General features: G+C 48.8%; 1 pseudogene; it reads right to left on the bottom strand.

Annotated features, from left to right (window-relative positions):
* Positions 1-25,713, bottom strand: part of LOC147119109 (uncharacterized) — a 195,307-nt pseudogene that overhangs the window by 55,962 nt on the left and 113,632 nt on the right.

Here is a 25,713-nt window from a genome sequence, read left to right as displayed (position 1 = left end):
AGAGGTGAGGTGAGAGTGACTGCCCTTGACATCAAGGCAGCATTTGATCGAGTGTGGCATCAAGGAGCCCTAGCAAAACTGAAGTCAATGGGAATCAAGGGGAAAACTCTCCATTGGTTGGAATCATACCTAGCACAAAGGAAGTTGGCTGTGGTTGTTGGAGGTCATTCATCTCAATCACATGACATCACTGCAGGAGTTCCTCAGGGCCCAACCATCTTCAGCTGTTTCATCAATGACCTTCCCTCCATCATAAGGTCAGACGTGGGGATGTTCGCTGATGATTGCACACTGTTCAGCACCATTCGAGACTCGTCAGATACTGACGCAGTCCGTGTCCACATGCAGCAAGACCTGGACAACATTCAGACTTGGGCTGACAAGTGGCAAGTAACATTCGCACCACACAAGTGCCAGGCAATGACCATCTCCAACAAGCGAGACTCTAATCATCTCCCCTTGACATTCAATGGCATTACCATCACTGAATCCCCCACTATCAACATCCTGGGGGTTACCATTGATCAGAAACTGAACTGGACTAGCCATATAAATACTGTGGCTACAAGAGCAGGCCAGAGGCTGGGGATTCTGCGGCGAGTGTCTCACCTCCTGACTCCCCAAAGCCTTTCCACCATCTACAAGGCAGAAGTCAGGAGTGTGATGGAACACTCTCCACTTGCCTGGATGAGTGCAGCTCCAACAACACTCAAGAAGCTCGACACCATTCAGGATAAAGAAGCCCGCTTGATTGGCACTCCATCCACCACCTTCAATATTCACTCCCTCCACCACCGGTGCACTGTGGCTGCAGTGTGTACCATCTACAAGATGCACTGCAGCAACTCGCCAAAGCTCCTTCAACAGCACCTTCCAAACCCGCGACCTCTACCACTTAGAAGGACAAGGGTAGCAGACGCATGGGAACATCACCACCTACAAGTTCCCCTCCAAGCCACACACCATCCTGACTTGGACCTGTATCGCCGTTCCTTCACTGTCGCTGGGCCAAAATCCTGGAACTCCCTTCCTAACAGCATTTTGGGTGTACCTACACCATATGGACTGCAGCGGTTCAAGAAGGCGGCTCACCACCATCTTCTTAGGGGCAATTAGGGATGGGCACTAAATGCAGGCCTAGCCAGCCAGCGATGCCCTCATTAAGTGCTGGTGGTGATTAAGCAGGTTAGACTTCCAAGTGAAAACCTTCCCACAATAAGAGCAGGTGAAAGATCGCTCCTCAGTGTGAACTCGCTGGTGTCTCAGCAGAGTGCATGATTGAGTGAATCCCTTCCTACACACGGAGCAGGTGAACGGTCCCTCCCCAGTGTGAGTGCGTTGGTGGGTCAGCAGGTCGCTTGTGTTTTTAAAGCTCTTCTCACAGTCAGAACATCTAAATGGTCTCTTAACAGTGCGAACAAGTTGGTGAGTCAGAAGATGGGATGACTGAGTGAATCCCTCCCACACACAGAGCAGGTGAACTGCCTCTCCCCAGTGTGAACTCGCTGGTGTATCTGGAGATGGTATAACTGAGTGAATCCCTTCCCACATTCAATACACACGAACAGCCTCTTGCCAGTATGAACTCTCTGGTGTATCTGGAGCTTGGATAACTCTGCAAATCCCTTCCCACACACGGAGCAGGAGAACGGTTTCTCCCCAGTGTGAACTCGCTGGTGTCTATGGAGGCTGGATGACTGAGTGAATCCCTTCCCACAGGTGAACGGTCTCTCACCAGTGTGGGGGAGCTGGTGTCTCTTCAGCTCCCCAGAGCTTTTAAAACTCTTCCCACAGTCAGAACATTTAAAGGGTCTCTCATCAGTGTGAACAAGCTGGTGTGACAGGAGGGTGGATGACCGAGCGAATCCCTTCCCACAAGTGAACGGTCTCTCACCAGTGTGGAGGAGCTGGTGTCTCTTCAGCTCCCCAGAGCTTTTAAAACTCTTCCCACAGTCAGAACATTTAAAGGGTCTCTCGTCAGTGTGAACAACCTGGTGTGACAGGAGGGTGGATGACTGAGTGAATCCCTTCCCACACACGGAGCAGGTGAACGGTCTCTCACCAGTGTGAACTCGCTAGTGTCTCTTCAGCTCCCCGGGGCTTTTAAAGCTCTTCCCACAGTCAGGACATTGAAATGGTCTCTCATCAGTGTGAACAAGCTGGTGTCCCTTCAGTTCCCTGGAGCTTTTAAAGCTCTTCCCACAGTCAGAACACTGAAATGGTCTCTCATCAGTGTGAACAAGCTGGTGTCCCTTCAGTTCCCTGGCGCTTTTAAAGCTCTTCCCACAGTTAGGACACTGAAATGGTCTCTCATCAATGTGAACAAGCTGGTGTCGCTTCAGATCCTGGGGGCTTTTAAAGCTCTTTCCACAGTCAGAACATTGAAATGTTCTCTCATCAGTGTGAACAAGCTGGTGTCGCTTCAGTTCCCCGGAGCTTTTAAAGCTCTTCCCACAGTCAGAACACTGAAATGGTCTCTCATCAGTGTGAACTCGCTGGTGTTCCTTCAGTTCCCTGGGGCTTTTAAAGCTCTTCCCACAGTCAGAACACTGAAATGCTCTCTCATCAGTGTGAACTCGCTGGTGTCCCTTCAGTTCCCTGGTGCTTTTAAAGCTCTTCCCACAGTTAGGACACTGAAATGGTCTCTCATCAGTGTGAACAAGCTGGTGTCGCTTCAGTTCCCTGGAGTTTTTAAAGCTCTTCCCACAGTCAGAACACTGAAATGGTCTCTCATCAGTGTGAACTCGCTGGTGTTCCTTCAGTTCCCTGGGGCTTTTAAAGCTCTTCCCACAGTCAGAACATTGAAATGGTCTCTCATCAGTGTGTGCTTGCTGGTGTCGCTTCAGATGACTGGGGCTTTTAAAGCTCTTCCCACAGTCAGAACACTGAAATGCTCTCTCATCAGTGTGAACTCGCTGGTGTCCCTTCAGTTCCCTGGTGCTTTTAAAGCTCTTCCCACAGTTAGGACACTGAAATGGTCTCTCATCAGTGTGAACAAGCTGGTGTCGCTTCAGTTCCCTGGAGTTTTTAAAGCTCTTCCCACAGTCAGAACACTGAAATGGTCTCTCATCAGTGTGAACAAGCTGGTGTCCCTTCAGTTCCCTGGCACTTTTAAAGCTCTTCCCACAGTTAGGACACTGAAATGGTCTCTCGTCAGTGTGAGCTCGCTGGTGTTCCTTCAGATCCCTGGCGCTTTTAAAGCTCTTCCTACAGTCAGAACACTGAAATGGTCTCTCATCAGTGTGAACAAGCTGGTGTTGCTTCAGTTCCCCGGGGCTTTTAAAGCTCTTCCCACAGTCAGAACACTGAAATGCTCTCTCATCAGTGTGAGCTCGCTGGTGTTCCTTCAGATACTGGGGGCTTTTAAAGCCCTTCCCGCAGTCAGGACACTGAAATGGTCTCTCATCAGTGTGAACTCGCTGGTGTCCCTTCAGCTCCCCGGGGCTTTTAAAGCTCTTCCCACAGTCAGAACACTGAAATGGTCTCTCCTCAGTGTGAACTCGCTGGTGTTGCCTCAGATCCCCGGGGCTTTTAAAGTTCTTCCCACAGACAGAACACTGAAATGGTCTCTCCGCAGTGTGAACTCACTGGTGTGTTTGCAGGTGGGATGAACAAACAAATCCCTTTCCACACTCGGAGCAGGTGAACGGACTGTCCCTGGTGTGACTGCGCCATTGAACTTCCAATGCAGATGGGGTACTGAATCCCTTCCCGCCATCCCCACCTTTACCCAGCTTCTCCCCAGTGTGACGGTGCATGTGTCTCACCAGGTCAGGCGATCTGCTGAATCTGCGTCCACACACCGAACACGTGTGCGGTTTGTCATCGCTGCGATCACGGCTTTCTCCTTCCATGTGCAAAGGCCGATGATATTCAGGTCCTGATGAATCGAGCGACTCTGTGATGTGATGTTTGGTCTGAGCTTCCCGCCTGTAACTGCTCCACTTCTATAACCCTGTAAATTGAGATCAGAAAAGGATCAGAGACAAACGCCTGTCCCAATCGGTCCGCAACGCGCCTGCTCAGCGCACAAAACCCCACGGTTGGAACACCGGGCGCGCATGTGGAGCCACAACATCTGGTATGCGCGCACGGCTCAGGTGGGGGCGAGTCGGCGTTTCGCCTCAGCCGCCAGGGAGGTGCGTATGCGCAGGACGACCCAACATTCTTCCTGTCAGCAATCACTCCCTCGTTTCTTTAATAAAAACAGAAAATGCTGGAAATACTCAGCAGGTCAGGCAGCATCTGTGGAGAGAGAAACAGAGTTAGCGTTTCAGGTCTATGACCTTTCGTCAGAACTGCTTGTTCTTTAGTGTCAGCTGTGGCTCAGTTGGTAGCACTCTCGCCTCTGAGGCATAAGGTTGTGGGTTCACAGTCCCACTCCAGAGACTTGAGCACAAAAATCCAGGCTGACACTCCAGGGGAGTGCTGCACTGTCGGAGGAGCCGTCTTTTGGATGAGACGTTAAACTGAGGTGCCGTCTGCTCGCTCAGGTGGATGTAAAAGATCCAATAGCACAATTTCAAGAAAGAGACTTGCATTTATACAGTGCTTTCATGACCACCAGATGTTTTGAAGTGCTTTACAGCCAATGAAGTACTACAATGAAGTAGTCACTGTTGTAATGTGGGAAAGAGCAGGGCAGTTATCCCCAGTCTCCTAGCCAATGTTTATTTCTCAATCAACATAAAAAGATAGATTATCTGGTCGTTATAACATTGCTGTATGTGGGAGCTTGCTGTGCACTAATTGACTGCCGCATTTCTTACATTACAACAGTGATTACACTCCAAAAGTACTTAATCGGCTGTAAAACACTTTGGGATGTCCAGTGGTGGTGAAAGGCACTATATAAATGCAAGTCTTTCTTTCTTCACTGGTCTCACCAGCGACCTCTTCTGACTGTTGGTTGATTGACATTACAAGAGGATTTGAGTACAGGATAAAGAAGTCTTACTCCAATTATATAGGGCCTTGGTGAGACCACACCTGGAGTACTGTGTACAATTTTGGTCTCCTTAACTAAGGAAGGATATACTTGCCACAGAGGGAGTGCAATGAAGGTTCACGAGATTGATTCCTGGGATGGCGGGACTGTCGTATGAGAAGAGATTGAGTGAACTAGGCCTGTATTCGCTTGAATTCAGAAGAATGAGAGGGGATCTCATTGAAGCATACAAAATTATTACAGGGCTTGATAGGGTGGCTGCTGGGAGAATGTTTCCCTTGGCTGGGGAGTCTAGAACCAGGGGCCACAGCCTCAGGATAAAGGGTCGGCCATTCAGGACTGAGATGAGAACAAATTTCTTCACTCAGAGGGTGGTGAATCTTTGGAATTCTCTACCCCAGAGGGCTGTGGAGGCTCAGTCATTGAGTATATTCACAACAGAAGTCGATAGATTTCTGACCAGTAAGGGCATCAAGGGATATGGCGATAGGGCTGCTGAATGGAGTTCAGGCAGAAGATCAGCCATGATCTCATTTAATGGTGGAGCAGGCTCGAGGGGCCGAATGGCCCTCTCCTGCTCCTATGTAAAGAACTAGATGTAATATCTCCAAGTTTGCAGATGACACAAAGCTGGGTGGGCATGTGTGCTGTGAGGAGGATGCCAAGAAACTCCAGTATGATTTGGACAGGTTGGGTGATTGGGCAGATGCATGGCAGATGCAGTATAATGTGGATAAATGCGAGATTATCCACTTTGGTGGCAAAAACAGGAAGGCAGATTATTATCTGAACGGCAATAGATTGGGAGAAGGGGAAGTGCAACGAGACCTGGGTGTCCTTGTGCACCAGTCGTTGAAGGTAAGCATGCAGGTGCAGCAGGCGGTTAAGAAGGCAAATGGTATGTTGGCCTTCGTAGCGAGAAGGTTCGAGTACAGGAACAAGGATGTCTTGCTGCAGTTGTACAGGGCCTTGGTGAGACCACATCTTGAGTACTGTGTGCAGTTTTGGTCGCCTTATCTGAGGAAGGATGTTCTTGCCATGGAAGGAGTGCAGCGAAGATTCACTAGACTGATACCTGGGATGGCAGGAATGACGTATGAAGAGAGATTAGGTCGATTGGGCTTGTACTCACTGGAGTTTAGAAGAATGAGAGGGGATCTCATTGAAACTTATAAAATCCTAACAGGACTAGACAGACTAGACGTAGGAAGGATGTTCCCGATGGTCGGGGAGTCCAAACCAGGGGTCACAGTCTAAGGATAAGGGGTAAGCCATTTAAGACAGAGATGAGGAGGAATTTCTTCACCCAGAGAGTGGTGAACCTGTGGAATTCTCTGCCACAGAAGGCAGTTGAGGCCAATTCATTAAATATATTGAAGAAGGAGTTAGATATATTTCTTAAGGCTAAAGGGATCAAGGGATATGGGGAGATGGCAGGGACAGGGTACTGAATTTGGATGATCAGCCATGATCTCATTGAATGGCGGAGCAGGCTCGAGGGGCTGAATGGCCTACTCCTGCTCCTATCTTCTATGTTTCACTGGTTATCCCTCAATTAACATAACAAAATGATAGATTATCAGATTGCTGTTTGTGGGAGCTTGCTGTGCGCTAATTGGCTGCTGCATTTCTTACATTACAACAGTGACAACAGTTCAAAAGTACTTCATTGGCTGTAAAGCGCTTTGGGGTGTCCGGTGGTGGTGAAAGGCGCTATATAAATGCAAGTCTTTCTTCCTTCACTGGTCTCACCAGCGACCTCTGCTGGCTGATGGTTGATTGACAGCCGAGAGTCAGCGCATGCGCAGGCGGGACGGCGGTTTCAGCCGAGTCCGGCACAGCGACCCATCCCGGTCACCAAGGGTAATAACCGCGCATGCCCAGAGTAGACCAACCCCCTTCCCCGACTCGGAGCTACACCTGCGCACTCGGATCCTGCCGGACGGAGTCAGCGCGGGGCATTCCGGGGAAAGGCCACTGGGACCCTGAAGCCCTGCCCACTCCCTGTTCCTGTATGAAGATGGCCACGCGTGCGCTGTTCTGCAGGTGGAACAGGCCTGTCTTTCCTCCACCAAGATGGCGGCGCGTAGCCCGGGCCTGTCACCGAGTAAAAGCCTCACCGCTGCCGTCCGGTGGAACACAAACCGGGCCGGTGAATCTCATTCGGGCCTCAGGCCGTTCTCCAGCTTTTTAAACCCTGCGGCGCGGCCTACCCGCAGTTTATTAATCGCCCGACCCCGCTCCTGCTGACCTGCAGCTCCGCCCAGCAACCGCGCCAGGCTTTCTTTGTAAAGTCGGTGAGGGACACGTGACCCGGGTCCACGGCCTGATTGACGGGAGCTTCCGACCAATAGGGTGTGGGGGGGCGGGGCTGGAGGAGCGAGCCGGCGGTGGGTCCTCCAACCAATCGGGGAGCCCGAGGGGCGGGACTAGCGCCGGCTGATTGTCTGATCCACAGGGCAGCGAGTTTCTCCAGTCCCTTGTTCAGGGCCCGGGGCCAGGGGAGGCTGTGGGCCTTTATTCCCCTTATTGGACACAAGGCTCTTTGTCTCACAACACACTGGCTCAGGTTTTAATAGAGGCTTTTTAAATTCATGAATAAAAGCAGATAAAACCTCGTGCTTCTGTAGAACAAACTTTTTAATATTTTATAGAATCATAGAATGGTTACAGCACAGAAGGACGCCATTCGGCCCGTCGAGCCTGCTCCGCCATTCAATAAGATCATGGCTGATCATCCAAATTCAGTACCCTGTTCCTGCCTTCTCTCCATATCCCTTGATCCCTTTTGCCTGAAGAAATATACCTAACTCCTTCTTGAATATAATTAATGATACTTATCCAATTCCCTTTTGAAAGCTGTGATTGAATCTGCCTCCACCACCCTTTCAGGCAGTGCATTCCAGATCCTAACCACTCGCTGCGTAAAAAAGTTTTTCCTCATGTCGCCTTTGGTTCTTCTGCCAATCACCTTAAATCTGTGTCCTCTGGTTCTCGACCCTTCCGCCAATGGGAACAGTTTCTCTCTATCTACAATGTCCAGAACCCTCATGATTTTGAACACCTCCATCAAATCTCCTCTCAACCTTCTCTGCTCTAAGGAGAACAATCCCAGCTTCTCCAGTCTATCCACGTAACTGAAGTCCCTCATCCCCTATCCCTGGAACCATTCTTGTAAATCTTTTCTGCACCCTCTCTAAGGCCTTCACATCCTTCATAACGTGCGGTGCCCAGAATTGGACACAATACTCCAGTTGAGGCCAAACCAGTGTTTAATAAAGATTCATTAAAACTTCCTTGCTTTTGGACTCTATGCCTCTATTTATAAAGCCCAGGATCCCGTATGCTTTTTTAACCACTTTCTCAACCTGCCCTGCCACCTTCAATGATTTGTGCACACATACCCCCAGGTCTCTCTGTTCATGCACCCACTTTAGGATTGTACCCTTTAGTTTATATTACCTCTCCTCATTCTTCCTACCAAAATGTACCACTACGCACTTTTCTGCGTTAAATTTTATCTGCCACGTGTCCGCCCATTCCACCAGCCTGTCTATGTCCTCTTGAAGTCTATCACTATCCTCCTCACTGTTCACTGTACTTCCAAGTTTTGTGACATCTGCAAATTTTGAAATTGTGTCCTGTACACCCAAGTCTAAGTCATTAATATATATCAAGTAAAGCAGTGGCCCAAGTACCGACACCTGGGGAACACCACTGTGTACCTTCCTCCAGTCTGAAAAACAACCGTTCACCGCTATTCTCTGTTTTCTGTCACTTAGCCAATTTCGTATCCATGCTGCCACTGTCCCTTTTATTCCATGGGCTTCAACTTTGCTGGCAAGCCAATTATGTGGCACTTGTCAAACGCCTTTTGGAAATCCATGTACACCACGTCAACCGCATTGCCCTCATCAACCCTCTCTGTTACCTCATCAAAAAACTCGATCAGAATCAGAGCAGCCGGGCCCGGCGGACGTGCGGCCAGGACCCTGGCACCAGGAAACCCAGGGTGCAGCGCCTCTCCCATCCGAGCCACCGCTTCCCGGTTTCTTCAGCCGGTTCCACCGAGTCTGGCTCAGGAAAAGGACAGGAGCCAGGTTCCCAGAATGGGCCGCGGCCCTGGGGAGCATGCGCACTCTCAGCGGGGAAATCAGTGCGTTGGATAGAGCGGTTTCTGGGGCGCGGGGAATTGTGGGTGCTGCGGCCGCCATTAGTCAGCGGCTGTGGGGAAGAGTTTTATTGCAGGCTGAAGGAAGGTAGGTCCCTGGTCGCCTGTGTAGGTCTTTATGTTGCTTCAGTTTGAGCTGGAGTGGAGATGGAGGAGAAGCTGCTGGATTTAACCCCCAGTACTTCTGAGCCCAGGAGGACCCAACAATTTCCGATGTGAGACTGTGAGAGGTGGATTCTGTGGGAGATTAGGTTGTTAAATAGACACTGTCCCTACAATGTAAAAGATTATTGTTTTAGGAACAAGTATTTCTGTGGAGGCTTTTAATCAAGTTTACATCTACAGATTTGCTTTAATTCATTCTTGGGATGTGGGCGCCGCTCGCAAGAGCAGCAAATATGGCCAATCCCCAGTTGCCCGTTGAGAAGGTGGTGGTGAGTCACCTTCTTGAACTGCTGCAGTCTGTGTGGTGAAGGTACTCCCACGATGTTGTTAGGTAAGGAGTTCGAGGATTTTGACCCAGCAACGATGAAGGAATGGTGATATATGTCTTAAGTCAGGATGGTGTGTGACTTGGAGAGTAACTTGGAGATGATGGTGCTCCCATGCAACAGTTGCCCTTGTCCTTCTAGGTGGTGAAGGTTGTGGGTTTTGGAGGTTCTGTCAAACTTCTGGTTGAGTTGCAGATGTATAAAATCCATCTCCTTCGCCCCCCTCCTCCTCCCACCTCTCTCTCTCTCCTCCCATAGAGGCCAGAGTCATGTGTAGGCCCAGACCAGGTGGTGGATTCCCTTCCCTGAGGGACATTAGTGAACCAGTTGGGTTTTTATGACAATCCGGCAGCTTTCGTGGTCACTTTTTTCTAGTGCCGGCCCCACAAATGACCAGATTCATTAAACTCAATTTCACAACCTGGCTTTGGTTTCTTGTGGGTTCTCTCCCACGCTCCCCATTTTAAATTAATTTTACAGGGTATTAGAAGGGGAGGAATTTACAGATGGTAAGCTCAAACCAAACATCATGCCAAGATCAGACAGAGTCACTCGACTCATCGTATCTGAATATCACCGGCCTCTGAACATGGAAGCAAAAAGCACCGTTCACAGCGGGGAGAAACCGTACACGTGTTCTGTGTGTGGACAAGGCTTCAGCCAATCTTTGACCTATCGACACACAAGTGCATTCACACTGGAGAGAGGACGTTCACCTGCTCTGAGTGTGGGAAGGGATTCACGAATTCATCTCACCTACTGAGACACCAGCGAGTTCACACTGAGGAGAGACCGTTCACCTGCTCTGAGTGTGGGAAGGGATTCACTCAGTCATCCACCCTGCTGAGACACCAGCGAGTTCACACTGGGGAGAGGCCGTTCACCTGCTCGGTGTGTGGGAAGGGATTCACTCAGTCATCCAACCTGCTGAAACACCAGCGAGTTCACACCGGGGAGAGGCCGTTCACCTGCTCCGTGTGTGGGAAGGGATTCACTCAGTCATCCAACCTGCTGAGACACCAGCGAATTTACAAGTAATTGCACGGGTTGGATTCTGCTGTTATTGCTGCTGTTAATCACATCCAGGACTGAACCATGTTCATTCTGACAGTTGGGGTTTGTTTCTGCTGATGTTACTAACCTCTATAACTGGGCTGGAGTTTAATATTCTGGATATATGTCAAATAAACCAGCTTTGTGTTAAACACATTGTTGTAGATTTTTGTCTTTCCCACCTGAGTGTTTAGCATCACCTGGCTGGAGCTCAGAAAAGACAATCTGGGGGAGGATCGTACGGCGGGAACAGAACTTCAGCCTGGACACAGTCCTTCAGGGCCACACTGAGAGGGGCAAACAGCACTTTGGTCTTTCTCGTCTCTCTTCACTGACAGCAAAGTCGCCGTGCGGGTTAATCTCGAGGCGTGTAAGAAATGTGTCCCAGCCGCTCTCTGCCATGGTTCAGAGCTCCTAGGCACAGAATAGAAGGCTCCTTTAGGAATGTACTCAGTGCTTTTTTTTAATGGCCTTATTAACGTGTGTCGCTACTTTTAGTGATTTGTGTGTCTGTGTCCCTGGATCCCTCTGCTCCTCCAGCCCATTTAGACTATTAGGAGGAAAAATTCGGCGGCGCCCCCTTTGGGTCGCTAATGTCGCCGGGGCTAATTTTAGCCCCCCGAAAAAGTTAGTGCCCCTGTGCATTAAATTCAGTGGTAGCGCCCCAGGCTGGAGGCGGGGTGCTACTGGAAGCGCTCCCCTCCCTCTTGCGGCGCTACCAGTGAATTTCACGGCACTTTGTGCAACAGCGCCACGCCCGTCGGCACATAGCACCGCGTCATAGCAGACCTCCCTCCCTAATTAAAGGGGAGGAGCCTAGCACTGCGCACATCGGGGCCCTGCTGGACCACCGGGGAGTGGGGTGTCGGATCAGGAGGAGCGCCGGGCTGAGCGATCGCGGCCGGCACCCCAAAGAAGAAAGGGGAAGGGGGCAGGTGCTGGCAGTCGGCCAAAATAAAAAGTTGCCGCCCGGCACCTGCCCTTTAAGTGGCATCGTCGCGGCTGCAGGAACAACCACTGACCCTGTCGGACATATCGTTCGGTGATAGGTCAGGGGTCACAACCCAAGGTTGCAGCCAGGGTGCTGCGCATGGCGATGACGTCATTGCTGGCGGTGCAGTGCCGCGGGGTGCTACCGGCTACCGCCACCGCTAACCTCCCGCTGAATATCGCGGGAGGCAGAAAGCAACCCAATTTCACCCCCTTGTCCAAGTAGTGTGTGGCCTCCTTATTCTTCCCACCAAAACACACCACCTCACACTGATCTATAGTGAAATTCATTTGCCAATTACACGCCCATTCTGAAATTTATTAATGTCTTCTTGCATTTTGTCTTCCTCAGTATTAACTCTACCTCCCAATTTGGTGTGATCAACAAACTGTGAAATCGTACTTCTGATTCCCGAGTCCAAATTGCTTATGAACAACAGTGATCCCAGCACTGATCCCTGTGGAACACCACTTCCCACCTTTTGCCAGTCTGAGCAGCTACTCCCAACCCCTACTCTCTGTTTCCTGTTTTGTGACCAGCTTGCTATCCACAAACAGTTTGTAAGATCGACAAGATGACCAAGGTCAGGCCATGTGGAGTGAAGGGCCAGGCAGCAGAATGGATGGAAAGATCGCTACAAAAAACAAATCAGAGGGTTGGAGTTCAGGGAAGTTTGTAGCGACCTTTGTGTGTGTGTCACAAATAGATTTTGTTCTATTTTGACTAGAAATGCAAAAGCTTTACTAGACATGTTAAACTACTAGTTATTTAATCAGTGCTGCAGCTGCTGAAAGGTTGACTGTACTGAGGTTTGTGGCCAGAGCTGGCAGGCGTGTTGTTCTGAAGTCTGATGTCTCACACCTGAAGAGTCTGTTTATCTCGTGTTGTAATGACCTTTTTCTGTTGCCTGGTGTCAGAAATAGAAATCAAATGGAGATGATGCCCCACTTTGTTAATCAACTCTTTGACACATTCCCATGCATTTCCTTTCTTAATTTACAAAGATCACAACTCCATTAGTGAACAATGGATTGCCAGTCTGCCACTTTTTAGTGAGGCTTGAAAGGATTCGCTGTGAAGCTACACCTGGCCATCTGTCTGTGTGTCACTGTGTTTGGATTGTGTTAGACAACAGTCCTAATATCTCGCCTACATCCATTACAATTTTTGAAATGTTAGATTGTACTTGGAAGAAGTTGAGTTTCAATCTGACAATTCTGAAATTGGGAGCTGTTAGTGATTTCTGTTTTTCACATAACTATATAGTGATGTGATCAGTCAAAGCAAATTAAAAGATGCTGCTATTTACTGAACACAACTGAATAATTCTACAAGGATGCTATCGCAGTCTTCCTCAGTATTAACTACACCCCCCCAATTTTGTGACATCAGCAAATTTTGAAATTGTACTTCTGATTCCCAAGTCCAAATCATTCATGTAAATGATGAACAACAGTGGTCCCAGCACTGATCCCCGTGGAACACCACTTCCCACCTTCCGCCCATCTGAGTAAATATCTTTAACTCATCCCGTTACTATAACTGGACTTGTCTCCATTCCCGTGCCAAGGGGATTGCTGTACCAGACGGGAGGGGAAACATTTGGGGACTCTCGATTCTCCACCAATTCCCATTCCCCTTCTTTCTGGTGGATAATGGAGGTGCCACTGTGTGTAATGTGCAAGTCAGTAAGAATTGTCTGCAAGGATTAATCAGCACTTTCTAAATGGAGATGTTAATCAGTGGAACCTTTCAGGCACTGAATTGTAGATTTTATACTAAAGATTAATATACGATTGAAGTAAAAGTTCATCATTTTATTGTAAAATAATTCAGGGGAAAGATCAGACAGCAGTTCTTAAATAAACACTGCAGCCCCGACAAGTCAATCAGCTATATATCCAGAATATTAAACTCCAGCCCAGTTATAGGGGTTATTAACATCAGCAGAAACAAACTCTGACTGTCAGAATGAACATGGTTCAGTCCTGGATGTGATTAACAGCAGCAATAACAGCAGAATCCAACCCCTGCACTCACTTGTGAACTTGCTGGTGTCTCAGCATGTGGGAGGACCGAGTGAATACCTTCTCACACACTGAGCAGGTGAACGGCCTCTCCCCAGTGTGAACTCGCTGGTGTGTCAGCAGGTTGGATGACTGAGTGAATCCCTTCCCACACACAGAGCAGGTGAATGGCATCTCCCCAGTGTGAACTCGCCGGTGTGTCAGCAGGTGGGATGACCGAATGAATCCTTTCCCACACACGGAGCAGGTGAACGGCCTCTCCCCAGTGTGAATGCGATGGTGTCTCAGAAGGTCGGAGGAATTAGTGAAACCCGTCTCACACACGGAGCAGGTGAACAGCCTCTTCCCAGTGTGAATGTGCTGGTGTATCAGCAGGGCGGAGGAATTAGTGAATCCCTTCTCATACACGGAGCAGGTGAATGGCCACTCCCCGGTGTGACTGCGTCGATGAATTTCCAGCCCGGACGGGGAGCTGAATCCCTTCCCACAGTCCCCACATTTCCACGGTTTCTCCGTGGTGCGGGCGTCCTTGTGTCTCTCCAGGTTGGACGATCAGTTGAAGCCTCGTCCACACACAGAACACGTGTACGGTTTCTCCCCGCTGTGAATGGTGTGATGTTTTTCAGACTGTGTAACTTGTTAAAGCTCTTTCCACAGTCAGTGCACTGGAACACTCTCACTCGGGTGTGTGTGTCTCGGTGCTTTTCCAGTCACACTGATGTTTGACATCTTTTCCCACTGACAGAACAGGCTAACATTTCTCCTTCCACATTCAAAGGCCGATGATATTCCCTGTAAAAGCAGTATACAAAAGACATCACTGTAAGTTGAGGATAAAAATGCAGAACAGATAATTCCAGTTTCTATGGAACATTCTTTCCTCTCTTATTACATAGCGAATTACATAGATTGTACAGCACAGAAACAGGCCATTCGGCCCAACTGGTCCATGTGGTGTTTATGCTCCACACAAGCCTCCTCCCATCTCTCTTCATCTCACCCTATCAGCATCTCCTTCTATTCCTTTCTCCCATGTGTTTATCCAGCTTCCCCTTAAATACATCCATGCTCTTCGCATCAACTACTCCCTGTGGCAGCAAGTTCCACATTCTCAGCACTCTCTGGGTGAAGGAGTTTAATCTAAATAGGACTTTCCTGGGCAGCCAATCAGCACTGCTGCCTCTTTTGTGCATTTCCTGGCGAGGTGAAACAGTTGATATTTTCTGATCAAAAAGAGCTGAGCTCGGCAGCATTAGTCCTGTTTTGCATCCTTTGGAGACCAGGTGTACGAGCAGAGTGAGCGCAGCCTTCACAGCAACCGCAATAAAATTGTTACAGTTGTGAAGGAACTTTGTGTCAGTGCACTGGACCACAAACAAAGTATGTGTGTCGATTATTGTCTTATTATGCTACTGTGAAGCACCTTGAGATGTATTAAAAGCTCTGTATAAATGTAAATTGTTGTTGGTGTATAGAGTTCTCTGTTGAAATTTAGTGAAATGATCAATAACCAAGTAAGATTATTTTTTTGTTTGGTTCTGTTAGTTTTCATAGAATCATGGAAAAGTACAGCACCAAGGAGGCCATTCGGCCCATCGGGCCTGTGCTGGCTCTTAGAATGAGCACTCATGCTTAGTCCCACATCCCTGCTTGTTGTCCGTAACCCTGTAAGATCCTCATCCTCAAGTACCCGCCCAACTCCCTTTTAAAATCATTGATGGAATCAGCTCATGACCTTTTCAGGTAGAGCGTTCCCGATCCCGACAACTCTCTGAGTTTTATTCAATTGTTACCACAGTTGTCTTCTGTGAAGGTTTAATAATAAATGCATTTTGCTGTGAAAGCAATTAAAATATTCCTAGTAATATAAATAGACAGATGCATCAAAATATTAAAATTGTGGGAGGGAGGGCAGTGCTCGCCAGGGCCCAATAAACAATGGAATTCTTGTTTCCCAACCCAATGCTCAGAAGATGAAGTCCCAGAGCTGCCTCTGGCTCGGTTCCACCTGCCCTATTCTGACAAGGTGAGGTGTTGGTCAGTGCCCTGTGATTGCCCTGTGAGCAGAAAATGGCAAATCTAGAAATATGACCAAAATAACACATTTTAACCCCAAAGCTGTAAATCCCCATCCCACACACTCTCCCTCCTCCCTGTGCTGAAATCCAAACCCATCGCACCATCTCCAACATTTCTTTCCTCCACTCCCAGTTTTCCCCCTCTCTCTACTCTGGTTGGGTTCAGTTCTACACCCGCTGTGTGCAGAGTGAGAATAAAACCAATGAGTCAATGATTGTCTCTCCTGGTCACTGGGTCCCTGAAGCCCCGCCCACTCTCTGTTCCTGGCCAAGATGGCCGCGCATGCGCCGTGATCCCGCCCTGCCCAAGATGGCGGCCAGTGACCCCGCTGACCCGGGCGGCTGGGCCTGTCACCGCGGGGAAATCACGGGGCCTGTGGGCTCTTATTCGGGGCCTGAGGCCTACACCGGGTGTTTATGAAGCTTTCCAGCCCAGCCGCAGGTCCAATTCCACCCCGAGCCCACAATCTCCTACCGCCTCCAGGAAGCGTGTCTTCCTCATCAGCCCAAAGCCCCCACTGGCCCTGCGCATGCCCACAGCACAGCCTGTCTTGTGCCTGCGCACTGAGCTCCTGTGGTCATTGATGGGGCACATTCTGCTGCGCAGGGGATTCTGGGTAAACGCCCCGCTATGGAAAGCCCCAATTCTAAATATTTGTTTACCATAAACTGCACTCAGAAATTGGAGGCATATTGTCGCAATTTGAAGATGACGCCAAATTGGGTGATATATAGCTAATAATTTTGACTGCGCCAATATACAGGAATACATAAACAGGCTTGCAGACTGTGCAGATAAATGGGAAATGAAATTCAATATAGTGAAATGTGAGGTGGTTCATTTTGGTGGGAGGAATAAGGAGGCCACCTATTCCTAAGAAGGTAAGAAACTAAATAAGAACATAAGAACATAGGAAATAGGAGCAGGAGTAGGCCAATCGGCACCTCGAGCCTGCTCCGCCATTCAATAAGATCATGGCTGATCTGATCCGAACCACCAATCTACTATCACAGAACTATCTCCTGAATCTAACAGAATTAGACACACGAAATAGGAGCAGGATCAGGCTACACGGCCCCTGGGCCCGCTCCGCTACCCACAGGGTCATGACCGATCCGTACCTAGGCTCATGTCCAAATTCCTGCCCGCTCCCCGTAACCCTTAATTCCCTTTACTTCTAGGAAACTGTCTGTTCTGGACCGATGGACATTATGTGACATTCTGAACATTTTATGTGTGCAGATAGCACCCTCTGGTGGCAGTTATTGTGTTAACAGTTTGTATGCTGGAAAGGTCATCTGACCTTTCTTCCTGTGTGAGGTCATTTGACCTTTGTTCCTTTCTTCCTGTGTGAGGTCATTTGACCTTTGTTCCTTTCTTCCTGTGAGAGGTCATTTGACCTTCTTACCTTTCTTCCTGTTGACCCCAGGAAGCAGTTTTACCAGGAAGAACCTGACTTGAGTAATGGAGAATTCCATAAGGGATTTTCAATCCAGTGTAATCTGACTTCATATGTTAGGCCAAACGCAATATCTGTGAGTATCTTTAGTTCTTAGCATAATAGCAATGCTGTCAGAGTAATATTTTGATAATACTATGTTTAAAAAAGGTTAATATTTAATAGTTACAGAAGTTAGTTACAAATGTTAGTTAGTTATACAATTAGTCTATTCTACTGTTGTAAATATGTTTATATCTTGTGTAATATCGAATGTGTAGTACTCAGTTTATGTACAAAACATACTTTGTCTTTGTTTACAGTTTCACAAATTCGTTCAAGTAAAAGCTTCAAACAGCAAACCGCTTCACGAAGAATTATTATGAATGAGTGTTTAACTTGCTGGATAGCTAGATAGGAGCACGTCTAGCGCGGCCAGTACAGTGAAAAGATATCAGTGAAAAGATATCAGTGAAAAGATAGCAATACGGCTAGCTGTGAAGAGCGGAGCGGGAGGAACACAGAGTAAGCCTTAACCTCGTAGAGCACATCTACCTCACATCAACATGTCAGAAGATAATAGCGAAAATGCTTTGCAGCATGTAGAAGACCTTAAACAGGCAGACAAAACTGTAGAACGTGACAATCGGTCTATAAGCACCGGTTACTACAGGTCGCAAGTTGGTTCACGGTCATCGGGTGGTTCTAGAGTAAGCATAGCCCTCGCCAAAGCACGGGCTAAACTAGTAGCAGCTCAAGCCAGAGCTACGCATACGGACAGTGAAATAGAAATAAAAGTAAGTCAGGCCCGTCTCCAAGCTGAACTCCAAGCTGACCCCCAAGCAGAACAGGCCCGGCTCCAAGCAGAACAGGCCCGACTCCAAGCTGAATCCCAAGCGGAACAGGCCCGACACCAAGTGGAACGCCAGGCTGAACAGGCCTGTCTCCAAGCCACATTAGAGGCTCTGCAGCAACAAAAAGAGATCGATGCTGCATTAGCCGAGACACAAGTATTCGAGGCAATTTTGGAGGGAGCTGATCCCGAGACAGCTTACAAACCTTTAATTCCTGTTCCATGGCAGAGTCCACGACAGCGCACCATAGATTACGTGAGCGACCATGCCGACATACAGTTTACAGGAGAAAGGGATGGAGGCCCGCACATCCCTACAGACGCAAACACTTCGTATAACATGCCACAAGTTGCCAACCGACGTCAAAGCAGACGGCGTGCCTCAAGCCGCAGAGTCTCCCCCAGCAGAACGGAAGACACGGTGCAAAGGAATAGGACGCCGAATAGAGAAAGTCGGAGGCAAATCCCCTCTCGGTTCCTTGAGACCCCCAACAGAGCCCCCAGCCAAGGCAACCCTGGCACAGGTCCCAGCACCTACGACCTCGCCAAATACCTTGCACGCACCCAGCTGGTGACTTCGGGGTTAATCAAGTTTGATGACAGGCCGGAGAATTATCGGGCTTGGAAGTCCTGCTTCCACGATGCCATATCGGGCTTAGACCTGTCGGCAGGAGAAGAGCTCGGCCTCCTTATCAAATGGCTCGGCCCAGAGTCCGCCGGACAGGCCTGCAGGATAAAAGCGGCCAATGTGGGGCAGCTGCCAGAGGGGTTGAAGAAGGCTTGGGTGAGGCTGGAAGAAAGCTACGGCTCGCCCGAAGCCATTGAAAGGGCTCTCTTTGACAGGTTGGCGAACTTTCCGAGGTTGACGAGTAAGGAACCCCAGAAGCTCCGCGACCTTGGAGATCTGCTGTCGGAACTCGAAGCCGCAAAGCAGGACGGCTACCTACCCGGTCTATCGTACTTAGACACTTCCAGAGGGGTAAGTCCCATCATTGAGAAGCTTCCATTTAACCTGCAGGAGAAGTGGATAACGTTTGGATCAAAGTTCAAGCTAAAGCACAACGTGGCGTTCCCACCATTCTCTGCGTTCGTTAAATTCATCCATAAAGAAGCCAAAGCCAGGAACGACCCCAGCTTCAACTTCTTCTCCTCCCAACCAGCACTTGCCAGAAGAGACAAGTTCGACAGACATGGAAAGACACCAATATCTGTCCACAGAATGCAAGTGTCCTCAACTGAGCACACAAAGATTCAGAAGAAACCTGAGGATATGAGCAAACAATGCCCTATCCACAACAAGCCCCATCCTTTAAAGAAGTGCAGAGGCTTCAGGGAGATGTCCCTGGAAGATCGGAAACAATATCTTAAAGAGAACTCTATATGTTTCAGGTGCTGCTCGTCCACGAGCCATCTCGCCAAGAACTGCAAGGTAGATGCAAATTGCACCGAATGTGAAAGTGATCGGCACGTTTCAGCACTACACCCAGGCCCAGCTCCATGGAAGTCAGAAACGCCTCCTCCCGCATCAGAGCACGGCGGGGAGAGAGAGGGAGCTGTTGGTACAGAGATTACATCCAGGTGCACCGAGGTGTGTGGAGAAGGAGTGAGTGCAAGAGCATGCTCCAAGATATGCCTCGTTAATGTGTACCCTGTAGGACGTCGCACACTAGAGAACAAGCCATCTCAGGTGAGCACACTCAAGACTTCCATCTTGGAGAATGGTCATCCAAGCTACCTTACCCCATGCAGTAGACAGATCCGCATGGTGTTTGACTCCAGTGTACCATATCAGGGATCTCTCTCAACGACGTACTCCTCACAGGGCCCGATCTTAACAACAGCCTCTTGGGAGTGCTCATGAGATTCAGGAAAGAGCCCGTTGCCATCACTGCTGATATCCAGCACATGTTTCATTGCTTCGTGGTGAGAGAAGACCACAGAGACTTCCTCCGCTTCCTGTGGTATCGGGACAATGAACCTAATAGAGACATTGTGGACTACAGAATGCGTGTCCATGTCTTTGGGAATAGCCCATCCCCTGCTGTCGCCATATACGGACTAAGGAGGGCTGCCAAGGAAGAAGACGACGACTTTGGCAGTGATGTGAGAGGGTTCATCGAACGAGAGTTCTACGTCGACGACGCACTGAAGTCATTCCCGACCGAAGCAGAGGCCATCAGTACCCTCGGACGAGCTCAGGAACTACTTGCACTATCCAACCTCAGGCTGCATAAGATAGCCTCTAACAGACCAGCAGTGATGGAGGCATTCCCCACTGAAGATCGTGCTAAGGGCGTCAAAGACCTAGACCTCTTCACTGATGACCTCCCCCTACAGCGTAGCCTAGGGGTGTCATGGAACATAGCAACAGACACGTTCACGTTCCAAGTCCTAGATGCCAAGAAACCCTTCACACGTAGAGGAGTGCTCTCTACAGTCAACAGCCTATACGACCCTCTCGGCTTCTTAGCCCCTGTCACCATACAAGGCAGGCTGCTCCTCAGGGAACTCTCCACACGCGCTGAAGAGTGGGATTCACCTCTCCCTGAAGAGATGGAAGCAGAGTGGGACAGATGGAGAGACTCACTCCAAGACTTACAGGAGATCCGAATACTCGCTGCTATTCGTCTTTCTCTCCCTTAAATGCCCAATTCAAAGAGCTTTATGTCTTTGCAGACACATCCGCTAAGGCAAAATCAGCTTAGCTTTTGATAGAGGCAAGTTGGCGCCCCAGCCAGACCTCACCATACCCAGATTGGAACTGTGCGTAGCAGAACGCAACCTACCCCCTCACAGCAGTCTACGGAAGCTGCATCCAATCATCGACATCAACGGACCGTCTTTGAGGTGGTTCTTCTTTTGTCGCCAGAGGACTCCAGTGACAAGTAGAGTTCGGACTATGTGGAGTCGTTAATGACCCCAGACGGGTAGTGTTCTGGACCGATGGACATTATGTGACATTCTGAACATTTTATGTGTGCAGATAGCACCCTCTGGTGGCGGCTATTGTGTTAACATTTTGTATGCTGGAAAGGTCATCTGACCTTTCTTCCTGTGTGAGGTCATTTGACCTTTGTTCCTTTCTTCCTGTGAGAGGTCATTTGACCTTCTTACCTTTCTTCCTGTTGACCCCAGGAAGCAGTTTTACCAGGAAGAACCTGACTTGAGTAATGGAGAATTCCATAAGGGATTTTCAATCCAGTGCAATCTGACTTCATATGTTAGGCCAAACGCAATATCTGTGAGTATCTTTAGTTCTTAGCATAATAGCAATGTTGTCAGAGTAATATTTTGATAATACTATGTTTATAAAAGGTTAATATTTAATAGTTACAGAAGTTAGTTACAAATGTTAGTTAGTTATACAATTAGTCTATTCTACTGTTGTAAATATGTTTATATCTTGTGTAATATCGAATGTGTAGTACTCAGTTTATGTACAAAACATACTTTGTCTTTGTTTACAGTTTCACAAATTCGTTCAAGTAAAAGCTTCAAACAGCAAACCGCTTCACGAAGAATTATTATGAATGAGTGCTTAACTTGCTGGATAGCTAGATAGGAGCACGTCTAGCACAGCCTGTACACTGTCTATTTCTGTTTTAAATTTATGTAATGACGTAGCTTCTACAGCTTTTTGGGGCAGCATATTCCATGGACCTACCACCCTCTGAGTGAAGTAGTTCCTCCTCATCTCAGTTTTGAAAGAGCAGCCCCTTATTCTAAGACTATGCCCCCTAGTTCTAGTTTCACCCATCATCGGGAACATCTTCCCCGCATCCACCCGATCCAACCCCTTCACAATCTTATATGTTTCAATAAGATTGCCTCTCATTCTTCTGAACTCCAATGAGTAGAGTCCCAATCTACTCAACCTCTCCTCATATGTCCATCACCTCATCCCTGGGATTAACCGAGTGAACCTTCCTTGTACTGACTCAAGAGCAAGTATGTCCTTTCTTAAGTATGGACACCAAAACTGTACGCAGTATTCCAGGTGCGGTCTCACCAATACCTTGTACAACTGAAGCAATACCTCCCTATTTTTATATTCTATCCCCCTAGCAATGAAAGCCAACATTCCATTGGCCTTCTTAATCACTTGCTGCACCTGTATACTAACCTTTTGGGTTTCGTGCACCAGGACCTCCAGATCCCTTTGTACTTCAGTACTTTCCAGTTTCTTGCCATTAAGATAATAACTTGCTCTACGATTTTTCCTGCCAAAGTGCATAACCTCACACTTTCCAGTATTGTATTCCATCTGTCAAATCTCTGCCCACTTACTTAGCCTGTCTATGTCCCCTTGCAGGTTTTTTATGTCCTCCTCACTCACTACTTTCCCTCCCATCTTAGTATCATCTGCAAACTTTGATATGTTACACTCGGAGTAAAGTAGCAAAGAAATCTGGAAATACACACACATAAATTGCTAAAAGCAGTAACGCAAGTTGATAAGGCCATAAAGCGTGGAAAGAAAATACTGGGGTTCATTTCTAGAGGAATATAATAACAATGCAGGGAGGTAATGTTACATTTATGTAGAAGCTTGGTTAGACCACACTTGAAGTACTGTGGGCAGTTCTGGTCTCCATATAACAGGATATTGAAGCACTGAAGAAAGTGCAGAATAGATTTACAAAGGTGTCACCCTGTAAATTGGAAGTTACCCTGACCCAAGATGGCGGCGCACACGGACGCAGCGGCTTTGTCTCTCCCGAGACTGAGCATTTTCACCCTCCTTCTGAGTCTCTTCTGGACTCTCCTGATTCGGGAATTAAAGGCTGACCTACTGTACAGCCGGCAGACGCTCCTAGACATCGGGGCCAACTGCGTGCGGCTTACACTCGGCGACATCGATCTGCCTCCCGACATCGCCCGACCCCCGGGACCAGCGTGGCGTCCTTCCCCAGCCGGAAGTCAGCGCAGACCGCGCAGAGAACGCAAGCAGAAGCGGGGTAAGAGGGCCGGGATCCAAAATAGGCTGAAGAGGGCCCCACACAAACCCTCCCTCCCAAGTATTTTCCTGGCCAACGTCAGGTCACTGGAGAACAAAATGGATGAAATCAAACTGGATCTCTCCACACAGAAAAGGACAAAGGAATACTGTGCCATGATCTTCACAGAGACCTGGCTGAACAACGGCATCCCTGACACCACCATCCAACTAGAAGGATGCATGGTCTTCCGCGCCGACAGAACTGCAGACTCCAGTAAAAGCAAGGGAGGCGGTTTGTGCATTTACACTAACAATGCCTGGTGCACTAACACTGACATAATTGATAGATCCTGCTCGGCTAATTTGGAATTCCTCATGGTAAGGTGCAGACCCTTCTACCAGCCTTGGGAATTCACGGCTGTTATCATCACTGCGGTCTACATTCCACCACACGCTAATGCCAAACTAGCACTGAAGGACCTCTACAGGGCCATCAGCGAACAACAAACTGTGCACCCAGACGGAGCTTTTATCGTCGCGGGGGACTTCAATCACATAAATCTAAAAACTGTACTACCGAAATTCCACCAGAATGTCTCCTGCCCCACAAGAGGGGAGAACACACTGGATCAAGTCTACACGAGCATTGTAGACGCTTACAAGGCCATTCCCTGCCCCCACCTTGGGAAGTCTGACCACCTCTCCCTGTTTCTAGCCCCGGCATACAAACTGCTCATCAAAAGAGGCAGAACATCAGTGAGATCAGTGAAAGTATGGCCAGAGGGGGCAGTATCAGATCTTCAGGACTGCTTCGAACGCACTGATTGGGGCATGTTTGCCCATAATGACATCGAGGAATACGCATCCACAGTGCTATTCTACATCAACAGCTGCGTCGAGGTCGTCACGACCCATAAAAATATCAGGACATACCCCAACCAGAAACCCTGGATGAACGGAGAGGTCCGCTCACTGTTGAAAGCACGCGACGCAGCATTTAAATCTGGCGACGCGGAGGCTTACAGTGCAGCTAGGACCAACCTAAAAAAGGGTATCAGGACTGCCAAAAGGAAACAGACACTGCGGATAGAGGATCACTTCCACAACAACTCGGACCCCCGGCGCATGTGGCAAGGCATCCAGTCCATCACTGACTACAAGGGCAAAAACACCAGCCCCCCGGTTAGCGATGCCTCCCTTCCGGAGGAGCTTAACAACTTCTACGCTCGCTTCGACAGGGACAACAGGGAGCCGGCTACCAAAGCCTTGCCACCCCCGGAAGACCAGGTGCTCACTCTGTTGACCTCCGACGTAAGGGGTGTTCTATGCGGAGTGAACACACGAAAGGCTGCTGGACCGGATAGCATCCCTGGACGGGTACTCAAGGAATGTGCTGATCAGCTGGCTGATGTCTTCACCGCCATCTTCAATCTGTCATTGGCCCAGGCAGTAGTCCCTACATGATTCAAGACCGCTACCATTATTCCTGTGCCAAAACAAACGGCTGTGACGTGCCTGAACGACTATCGACCTGTCGTACTCACACCCATCATAATGAAGTGTTTCGAGAGACTGGTCTTAGCCCACATCAAAGCCAGTGTTCCTGCCTCTCTTGACCAACACCAGTTTGCCTATCGTGCAAACAGATCAATGGAGGATGCAATCACAACTGCTCTACACTCGGCACTGAATCACCTAGATGGTAAGGAGACCTACATCAGAATGCTGTCCATAGACTACATAGACTACAGCTCAGCATTCAACACTATCGTCCCCAACAAGCTGGCCACCAAACTCCAAACTCTTGGCCTGAACACTTCCCTCTGCAACTGGACCCTGGACTTCCTAACAAACAGACCCCAGTCTGTCAAATTAGGTAACCACACCTCCCCCCCCACTGACCCTGAACACGGGGGCCCGACAATGATGTGTGCTGAGTGATGTGCCAAATAACTGCCCGAATCCGAAGTTAAAGCTTAAGACTGAAGCCTTTTATTAAATAAGAATCATGGCAGAGTTAACAGAGTCCATCATCGACCGAGCCCTTGGTAGAACATACCAGAAGAGGGGCGGGGCCAGGGAGGAGCATTAGTGGTTCCCCCTGGTGGAACATTCCAGACATTACAAGTGCAAGTGCAAATATCAGAACACAGTTATTTCATCACATTCACCCCCTGCTATAGATTCAGTCTGTCAGGTGGTCTGATAATCCCCTGGGAATGACGTAACTCTTGCTGAGGCTCCTCCCGGAGTACTAACTCCGGTTCATTCGAATTCCCAGAATCATCAGTATTTTCCACACTGAGGGTTTGTGTCTCTGAAGGTCCAATACCACGATTGAAAACTCTACTCTCAGAGTCGAACTCTTTTCGAGCTCCAGCAGGTACAAGATCTTTAATAGAGACCGTATCCTCTCGCCCATCCGAATAATGGGGCAGAAATTCGGGTCGGGGGCTTGCCGCGCGTGCAAGCCCCCGATCTGCACTTGCCCGACGCGCCTGCCGTTCACCTCCAGGGACGCCTGGAATTCCTGTTTGAAAGAGAAGAATCCCGGGCAGCGTCTGACGTCACGCCGCCCAGGAGTGCAGCCAGCGCAAAGCCTGTAGCGCGCTGTGCAACTGAGACACGCCCCTTGAGGTCTCAGTTTAATAGGACACGCCCCCAATGTTTTTCACAAGCTGAAAAGCATTTTTACATGCAGAGCAGCATTTCAAATAGGTTTT

This window comes from Somniosus microcephalus, chromosome 4 (genome assembly GCF_052327205.1).
Source record: "Somniosus microcephalus isolate GS21.2 chromosome 4, FLI_Smic_1.0, whole genome shotgun sequence".
Classification (NCBI taxonomy): domain Eukaryota; kingdom Metazoa; phylum Chordata; class Chondrichthyes; order Squaliformes; family Somniosidae; genus Somniosus; species Somniosus microcephalus.
The sequence above is the reverse complement of the archived record's forward strand: the minus strand, read 5'-3'. Positions and strand labels throughout refer to the sequence as shown.